Raw genomic sequence first — 9,694 nt, forward strand, 5'->3', positions numbered from 1 at the left:
ACCCAACTGCAGTTCAGAGCCTGCCCAGGCTGTGGCAATCTTGTCTCACGTTTGTTTCCACCAGAACTGGAAGCTGACACGCAGGCTATGAACCTGCAGGATAAATAAAGAACCACAAAAACAAGTAGATTTTAAGCTGGCAGCTACAGGCTTATTATAGGCACAGAATCGAAAGAAAAGAAAAAAGAAACACTCCTCATTTCTAAAGACTTTTTTATATAGATTTTTTTTTTTTAATTTTTTTTTTTTTTTTTTTTTTTAATTTAGATATTTTAAAGTTCAGCCTTTTGACTGAAGACTATTATTAAAATTGTTCCTGGTTGGTATAATTGTTTTGTAACCATTACTTTTTGGGACAGAAAAGCTGATAGACCTATTTTCACAGGCTGGGTGTTTTAAGCACGAGGAATGAAAAGTCTTTGTTTCTTTACCAAAAGTTGAATTTGCCTACCTCAACAAATGAGTACAAAGCAGCTTTGTATGGGACTGAGTCCATGCATTTTACTTCCTGGAAGATCCTAGGGGTAGTACAATAGCAATAGGTGTTTGAGCACACGTGAAGTTGTTTAGATAGGCATTTGTAAACAGAGCACTCCACAAAGCAGAGCGGTCCCAGTTTGCAGTATCATAATTGAAGACAAAGAACTATTTCTTGTATTCGGTCTTGCGTGCACTGCTCTGATGAAAAACCTCAGTAAGGTAAATGGGAGGTTTACCATAGCAAAGCCTGTGATCCCTGCTGGACTGGCAGTAACATAATTCCATGATGTTTCTCCATTTATTATTTATTATTTATTTATTATTTATTATTTATTATTTATTATTTATTATTTATTATTTATTATTTATTATTTATTATTTATTATAGCCTTCCTGTGTGTCTCAGGACACAGGCTGTCCTGCCCTTCTGAGGTTTGGGCAGAGACACACCAGGCTCCCAGGCACATAACTATGTCACAGAAAAGGCTTGCACTGAGATCTTTCATACCAGTCACAGCTGCAGGCCTGGTTAAAACTTGATGTTAATCTGCAGACAGATTACACATTTAATTCTTAACATAATTTGGTATTTTGCATCCCAGAAGCCTTCTCCAGACTGAGGACCTCTTGCTAAAAGAACTCCCTTTTGCAATTTGCTTATGAAAATGAAATCAGTCTCTGTAAATGTCTCATTGAGGAGCGATAAATAATTCAAGGTTTTACAGATTTGGACCTTTTACATTAAATTGTCTACAAACAGTACCAGAAGTGGGGGCTTCTCAGGGGCACTCAGCAATGTACTCACAACCAGGGCTGCTCAGGGCTGTCCCTCAGAAGCCAGGCCTCAGTGTGAAGCTACACTTCTGTACCCACAGGGACAGTAAAATGGGCTGTTTTCCCCAGGATCCAGTAGTGCTTGTGACAGAAGCTTTGTCATCATTACATGCATTTTTTTCAGAGTCCCTCCTGATACTGTAAATAGTCATATTCTAAAAGAAAATAGAACATACTAAAGTAAGCTAAAAATATATTTGGTTCTCTGAAGCATCAATTACTCAAGTCAAGCTGTAACTGCTGAATCAGAGAAGTTTTCACTGTCTAGTTCTGGAAATACTGGGTTAATTGTTCGTGCTGGTATCTATTAGAGTATCATCCTCCCTGCTCTCTATGAGGGGCAATGGGCAGTAGTAGTACAGTGCAGTAACTGTAATGGATGGAAAGCAAGAATGAGGCCAAAAAGCCTGTGTGCCAAAGCACAGCCATCATTATGTTGTGCACAGGCATTCAGTTATCTTAATGAAGAGAGAGTGAAGGCCCTGAGACCAAAGGGTGTGGAAACCTTCAGTCTCCTGCAGACCTGTAGCAGCAGCAATCACCCATCTCCACATAAGTCTAAAATAAATCACTGAGATAAGAGAACATCTGGACAAAATAAAATAAAATAAAATAAAATAAAATAAAATAAAATAAAATAAAATAAAATAAAATAAAATAAAATAAAATAAAATATAAAGAAAGTAGAATGTGTGTTTTGGATGCTTTGTAGGAAAAATATCTTCAAGAGCCTGTCTTGTCTTTAAGCACTGAACGCTGAGACCCAGGACATTTCCTGAGCATTAATAACTACCACGGAGAGTTAATGGCCCAGAAAAAAGCTGAGGGTCATTAAAACCAGTCAGTCATCAGCTTGTCAGGAAATGCCCTCTGCTGAGGTTTGATATGGTTGCTGCTAGAACCCCTCCCTCACAGTAAACGCAATATGTCCTGTACCGCCAGAAAGCTGTGCAGATTTACCTCTGCAAAGGGAAATGTTTGGGTGCACTATCACTGTGCTGTGCTTTACAAAAAAGCAAAAAAAAAACTCTTCCCTTGCATTTAAATTACATCACTTAGAAATTTAAAGCAAATAAGGCAATATTTTCTTTAGAACCATTCAACTAATGAGCCACCTGATGAGGGTCAACACCAGTAACAAGTTTGTCTTGATTGATCAAATACACCAAAGTAAGCAGCCATACGAATATTTACCAAACGGTATTTCATCTATAAAATGAGATGTGTATGATAAGTCATACACACATGTATCAAGACATTTCACGAGCATATTGTTCGGGAATGTGTAGTATATGTGTTTCTGGTATGAAAAATAGTATTATTTTATCATATTTCAAAGGATTTAGATTAGGCAAAGTTGTGTCTGGAAAGCCCTGGACCTCTTTCCAGTAAATGCTAAATATCCATTAGTTGAAGTATTACTTATTTAAAAGGTCCTTTACATTAAATATTAAGTTATTAATAAGTGCACTTGAGGTTATTAATAGCATTTTTATCAAACAAGAAGAGAACAGGTTTCTGCCTAAAGGGACCTGAACATTACCAATAATCTGAACTCCCTGTTTCTGCAATGAGCACTAGGATAAATGCAGTGATCTGAACATTTCATTTGCCTGACAGTTCGCCCATTACAAAGGCAGGTACAAGACAGTCAGCAACCACAGCCACACCTTTCTTTCTGAAAGTTGCCTCTTCTCCCAGGCAACAAACAGGAAATGGACCGCAATGATTGCTTGAACAGTGACTATCAGCTGCTGCCATCAGAAGACCTTAAATGTGGATTGTAACTTGGGCATGCAGTAAGATCCATCCAGGAGGGCACTGACAGTCAAGGCAAGGCAGCAGCCCCAGCACTGCAGACATTGGTTTCCCATCTGCCATCAGGGTAGGCAGTGGGCAACAGCTGCCCAGGGTTGCCCCAGCCACTCACTTCAACAGACATCTGGGATAACTTTGCTGCTCTGAGAAGCTCTGCTGTATTGACCTCCAACACACTGAGTTGGGCAGCAGAACTGCATGTGAGTAATTTAAGAAACACAAGGCAGGAGTTGTTCATGTCAGGAAGAAATATAAAAGTCATATAGACACTGCAGTGTCTGTGTAGTAGGAACATTCTGTAACAGGGAGGCAATTCTTTCTCAGGTCTCATTTCATTGATTTATTTGGGTAAATTATTCAGAAGTAGAAGAATAAATGCCTATTTTCTTCTGTACAGAATCTCTCTGCACCTTCAGCCGTGAAACTTCCTTGCTTCTCTTGAATGTAGGAGTTTGGCTCCTCTCAAGAGAAACATTACACTAAATCTTTCTTCCTCCGCTTCTTGCACAGGAAGAGGATGCCCTGCTCCTCATGACAAACTGTATTTGGAGTTACCCATCATCAATTTTCAAGATATGATGGGGGTGAAACACTAAGGACAGCAACTTCTTTTATTGAAGGGAAGAGAAAAGGCATATTATTAAGTGGTTCTACTTTTCAACCGAATGGGGATGTTTTATTTTATTTTATTTTTATACTTATTAAAATCAAAGTTCATTGGAGGCATGATCTCTCTCAACAGTGCTAATTAGGCAAGTGCATTTCCCCAGTGTTTAGTTTCTTTCCAATCTGTTGCTTTTTTTTCCCCCTCTGCTTCAGTGTGACAATATCAGCATCCTTTATAAGACAAACAGAAGAGAAATGCAGCTGCCTTCACAGATGAATCCTCCCACGTGAGACTTCCACCAACATTGACTTGTTGTTACTGATATGCTGGCAAGTGTAATAACTATTTACTGGAACAGCCTGGCAATAACTCTTAGAAGGGATGGGGTTTGTTGGAAGGGTTGAAATGAACACAAAGGTGAGGCAAGGAAGAAGAAAAGCTGCCAGGAGCTCCAATATTTGCTCCAATATTTTATGCAAACCTTTCGCTCTTGAGTTAGCTGAGAATCTTTTGAGATAGAGCCCTATCATGAGAACATTTTTGACTCAGAATAGTGGAAATTAGAACAAAATATATCAAATACTTCACCATGCATGAAGCAGATGTCAGCACAAGAGCCTTTTCAGGTGGCAGAGGGATGTGTCACTCTGTGGTGCAGGAAAGCAGCACCAGGACTCTTACCAGCAGCAGCCGCCCTGTACCAACACCCCATACCCTGCTGGGAGAAACATGTGCTGTATATAGAAAAGAAGAACTAGGAGGAGCATGAGGAAGTAGAGCTGAGAGAAATCCTTGAAAACCTCTGCTGCAAATCAAAATGAGCATGTGGTTCTTTTTAATAAAAGAATAATCTGGCAGTGGTGGCCTTGCAGACTTTGTTACACCATCATTTTTCCTGCCACAATTAATGTTTCTACAGGTTTGGGGAGCTATAAAATGATGCACTGTGAAAGCAGCTACAGCATAAGAGTAGAAGAATGATAATGGCCTAAGCTAAAAATATGATCTTTGTGACAGCACTCTGAAGAGATAAGATTGCACTTGTCAAAGCCAGCGGGAAAAGCAAGCCACAATAACCTCTGTGATGATAGCCTTGATGTGAACTAAGGTTCAAACTTGGAGCAGTAACTGGCTGTGACAGGACTGACTTTTCTAAAAATTCCTCTTTAGACATCATGTGTAAGCAGAGACCAATGACAAATCAGAATCTGAAGACTGTTTCTCTTCAAATATCAGTCCCACATACACAGAGTACACGCAGTATGAGAGGAACATTTTAATACATCCAGCCCTAGCACAGCAGGAGCTTTTACAGACAGATGGAATCAAGAAACAGATAAAGAAGAGCAAGAGCGAACAACTTGCTGCACGTAAATAGGACACTGAGTCATTATTATTGCCAATGAGGCAATTGTTTTGGGAATGGCAGAAGGGTTTCTAGATCTTGCCTTTCCTACAGCCACCGTGACCTGGCAGGACTGGCAGCTCAGCCACAGCTTCCAGACCAGAATTTGCCTCTCCCACCTACAAGATCCTGCGCCTGACACCATCAGCAACCAACAAAGTGCACTGCCCAGAGTTCCTTCTGAATTTAATGTTTTTCAAGGAACATGTTTTCCCGTGAACTCGTGTGTACAAAAATAAAGAAACAAATAAAATCTCCTCAGTTCAGGATCCATTTTCAGAAATGTGTTTTCAATCTGATTTACTACTCAGACAACTGCTAATATTCAGTCTGTGAATCATCTTATGGGAAGCATGAAAAGGTAAACAAGATAATTTAATACAAGGAATATAATACCATACAGAATAGTGAACTAGCAATAGTGATGCTGAACGGTGGGCTTGTAGGGATGGAAAGACTCTGAGCTAACAGGTTTCTGCAGTACTCAGAGCTGATAATTTAGATTAGATTCAGCAGAACAAATTAACAGCCTATTTGACAATACGCACCACCACATACCAAATCTGTCACTTCTAGAAATTCACAGAGCTGACAGAAGAAATGAAACATTTGTTCAGGGAGAACTGAGCTGGGCAATTTTCTTCTTTCTTGACCTGGAACGCCCAAATCCTCTCTGAGGGAGCACTAGAGATAACACTTGCTTCTGTATCTTGCAAATTCATCATCTTCCCGTCTGCCTGTTAACTGTGCCAGACAGCCATGCATCTTATTTTTGAAGATAGCTCTTACAGGGAGGAAGGATTAAGCTATCATAGCCTGAAGCCCAAGAAATTAAATTTGCTACTTCTCTGGACGTCACTTGGGGACTGCCTTAAACTTTTCTGGGGCACAGGGGTGGGGAAGTTGGATTTCTCCAAAGCCAGTGCTTTTTGTGTGCATGTGAGGGAAAGAGAATGAAGCACTGACATGTGACGTGCTCACAATGTGGCTGCCATGCACCCTGCCCTGCTGCAAATACCATTAGAAACAATTTGCTCAAAAAACTAACTGAAATCAACATCAGCATTGTAATTATTTTAAAGCTACTGAATGGGCCACTCTGTTACCAAAAGTCTGTTTTAATCCCTAAACAACATAGTTAGGATGGGAAAGACTTTTTAAAGGAATTTGAAATACGCATACCCCATTTCAGGTCCCAAGAATCAAATTACCAGCCCATAAGGGAGATGAGGCAGCAAGAGTACTGAGATCCACCCGTCTCCGGGCCTGGCAATTTGCTCGGCTCGGTCCTCAGCCCTGCTAAGCCCCACTAACAGCAGCTGGAACGTATGCGGCACGGCCCCAGACAGCTGGGAGGAGGAAAGGCCAGCCACAAATTAAATTAGGAGGTGTAATATGCTGTGAGAAGAAAAACAAATTGAGATTGTGAAAACAGGTGCCAACTGACATTTACTCAGTACTCAGTCACACTTTCCTTTCTCTATATGTGATTAGCAGCTAAGCTGAATTAGGATAGATTTCATGCTTCTGTGACCTTCCAGAATCCCCATACAGAAAAAGAAAAACACCTGTAGCTAGAAGGGTTGTTTTTTTTTTGCAAGAGGGTAAAAGTGTCCAAATACTACTAAGCTGATAAATTAAGGGTAAAATCTGCCAACTGCCCTTCCCTAAGGAGTCATTACTAAATCTCTGCATAAGGTGAAAAGTCAAAGGCTTGAGATAAAAAAGATAAATGACATATATCGAACTTCAGATGGAATGGGAGGTTGGCAAATATTTAGTAGTAGAATCTAATAGTCCAAGTATAGTGCGGATAAAATCTCTCAGCATTGCCTTCTCACAGGACCTCTGAAATGGCAAAGGACCTGCAGGCAAACTGCCGTTCTCTACTGACCTGGTTCTGGTGTCAAGGATGTCTTCAGCATGGCAAACCTTTCTGGGACAGCAATGCTATGGAGATGTGCCAGGTCCACCTGCTACAGCTGGGCCAAGCTCCTCGCATACCTCAGCTACAATAATTTCAGAAAAGAACCCTTTGAAACAAACAGTTCTACAGGTCTGTTAGGTAGGGTTTGTTGCCCCAGAGCAATTTGCAAAGCAGAAATTCCCCTCTTTCCCCAAACCACTCAAATTGTCAGAAAAAAACGTTGTCATCGCTACTTTCCATCAGCAACATGAGGTAGAATACACCACCCATGTGTCACTCCTGGCTGTCATCCCACACAACCCCAAACATGCAGTGATCTCAGTTGCTTCAGGTAAAAATTCTTCAAGCTACTCCTTCCACTCCTTTTGAGCTTTTACGTGTTAACATGAAATTTTGGGACTCTGAAACGCAGAAGTGTTTCAGTCTCATCTTTGCCCCTACACTCCCCATGGCTGACCAGATGATGGCAAGCACATACCGTAAGACCTCTGGATAAAAATGTCAGGGGCCTTACAAATAGTTCACATTCTCTGGCCTTCAGTTTCATGATCATTATCATAATAAAATGTTTTTTGCTTATTCCCTGCACACCTGCTGCATGTCAGTTTCCCATTACTGCAGCCACGCCACCACATGTGCTGCTCAGACTGACACAATCACCTTCCTCACACAAAGCAGATCCTTAGCACTGCTTGCATCAACAGAAAATAAAGTACATAAAGTACTTTATAAAGAGAGAGGAATGTAGCCCTGTGGTTCAGGGTTAGATTAAATGAGAACAGAGTTCTGGAACATATTGTCATTGAGTTTTGGATCAAAATTCCTAAATATTTGAGGTATTTGCTTTCATCTCTTACCACCAACTCTTCTTGTGAAGCATCAGCAGCAAAACCAAGCCAGTAGATGTGCTCTTTGAATTTTGAAGACATAAACCATAACTTTCTGCAGGGAGTGGAGAGAAGAGATGGGAGATGCAGGATTATGGCCCAGCTTCTTTGTTATCCTCTCCCTATCTAAACTGGCCTTGAACACCCCCAGGAATGGGGCATACACTTCTCTGGGCAATATTACACTTGCAGTATTTCAATCTTAGGTCTTGTGAATTAAGATGACCTAAAAGATGCAGCAGACTATTAAAATTAAGCAATGGAATTTATTTTGCATATAGAAATGTTGGTAGCAAAGATTGTTTTGAATAAAATTATTCCAGGCCCAAAAGATGTAAGCCAAGAGTTCTAAGTGCAATTTCCATCTCAACTGAAAGAGGAACTGCTACCATGCAGGAGCAAAAAGCACACACGGTCAAATTAGCTTCAAAGACAGTAAGCCAAATGATTTAGCATTTGCACTGGCATTTTGTTAGCAACTTCTCTTAGTTCCACTAGCCAACATTTCATTCCATACCTCAGTCTACAATGAAATACAACTTGCAGCTTATTTTCATGCTTTCAAACATGCGCAGTTCTCACAACCACCTAACATTTGCTCACACCTTCCCTAGGGATACAAGCTGTCTGTCTTACAGCCAGACCAATCATGTTGGAGAAATGGATGGATCCATGACCTCAGTTAATCATAAAGGTGTTTGCATTGTCCATTCTTCAAGGGCAACTTACTGGCATTTTTATAAGTCTTTGAAAACTCAGTGTCACTAAAAAATGTATCGTTTATGCCACGTTTTTTTTTCCCCCCACCTTAAGATTTGCTACTGCTGTGCAAAATGGTACTCAAATATGGATTTCTTAATAACTTAATTTTATGAGTACAAAATACAGCTGTGTCTGCCTTCTCTAAGGACTACAGTAACAAGCAGAAACTGCTCACCACTACGTATCTTACTTTCATTATATTTCATACAAGAGCAAAACATTATGATTTTTCATGCTCATGCACAACTATGAAGATGCATAGTTAGCATTACTTCAAGAGTAGCAGGACCCAGGACAGGTCCTGAACATTTATAGCAAGCAGCTCTCAACAAAATAATGGAATTGTTGAATGTTGTTTTTACAGCAAGCAACTTGATTTTAAGTTTTGGTGGTAAAAGCCAGTGGATCATTAAAAAACACATTAAAAATCATTCCTCTCTTGTACTGTAGGCTGCAAGCAAAGAAGTGCATACAGTGGTGAAACTACAGTTCTATCCATACATTGGGTATAGTTTTATTTGCTGTGATATTTTACCTTTCTTTTTCATTAAAAAACAAACAAGCCATTGCAAATACCCACCCCTATAAGACACAGATTCTGTCTCTAATTATAATCTGAAAGCTTTTGAAATGTTTTCCTGTCCAGTATACACCTGCACTCAAGTACATACAAATCAGTTGCTGTTGCTGTAGGTCACTGTGATTACCATGTGGTAGGTTCTGATCATAGAACACTCTCCGCCACAACAGAAGCCTTAGCAATGTCAAATGACTGCTCAAGTCATTCTCTGTATGTATTCTTACTTTAGTAAATTCCTGAATTTGTCGGAAAGACCATTCAATATTCTATATAGCATGAAGCATGAGTTTTACAAAACCCTACAACTATCAGTTGAAAGACTGTCTATACAAAGAGACCTCTATACTGAATATCACTGCTTCTTACAGTTCAAGACAACACCTATACACTGCAT

Source organism: Coturnix japonica, chromosome 2 (genome assembly GCF_001577835.2).
Source record: "Coturnix japonica isolate 7356 chromosome 2, Coturnix japonica 2.1, whole genome shotgun sequence".
Taxonomy (NCBI): domain Eukaryota; kingdom Metazoa; phylum Chordata; class Aves; order Galliformes; family Phasianidae; genus Coturnix; species Coturnix japonica.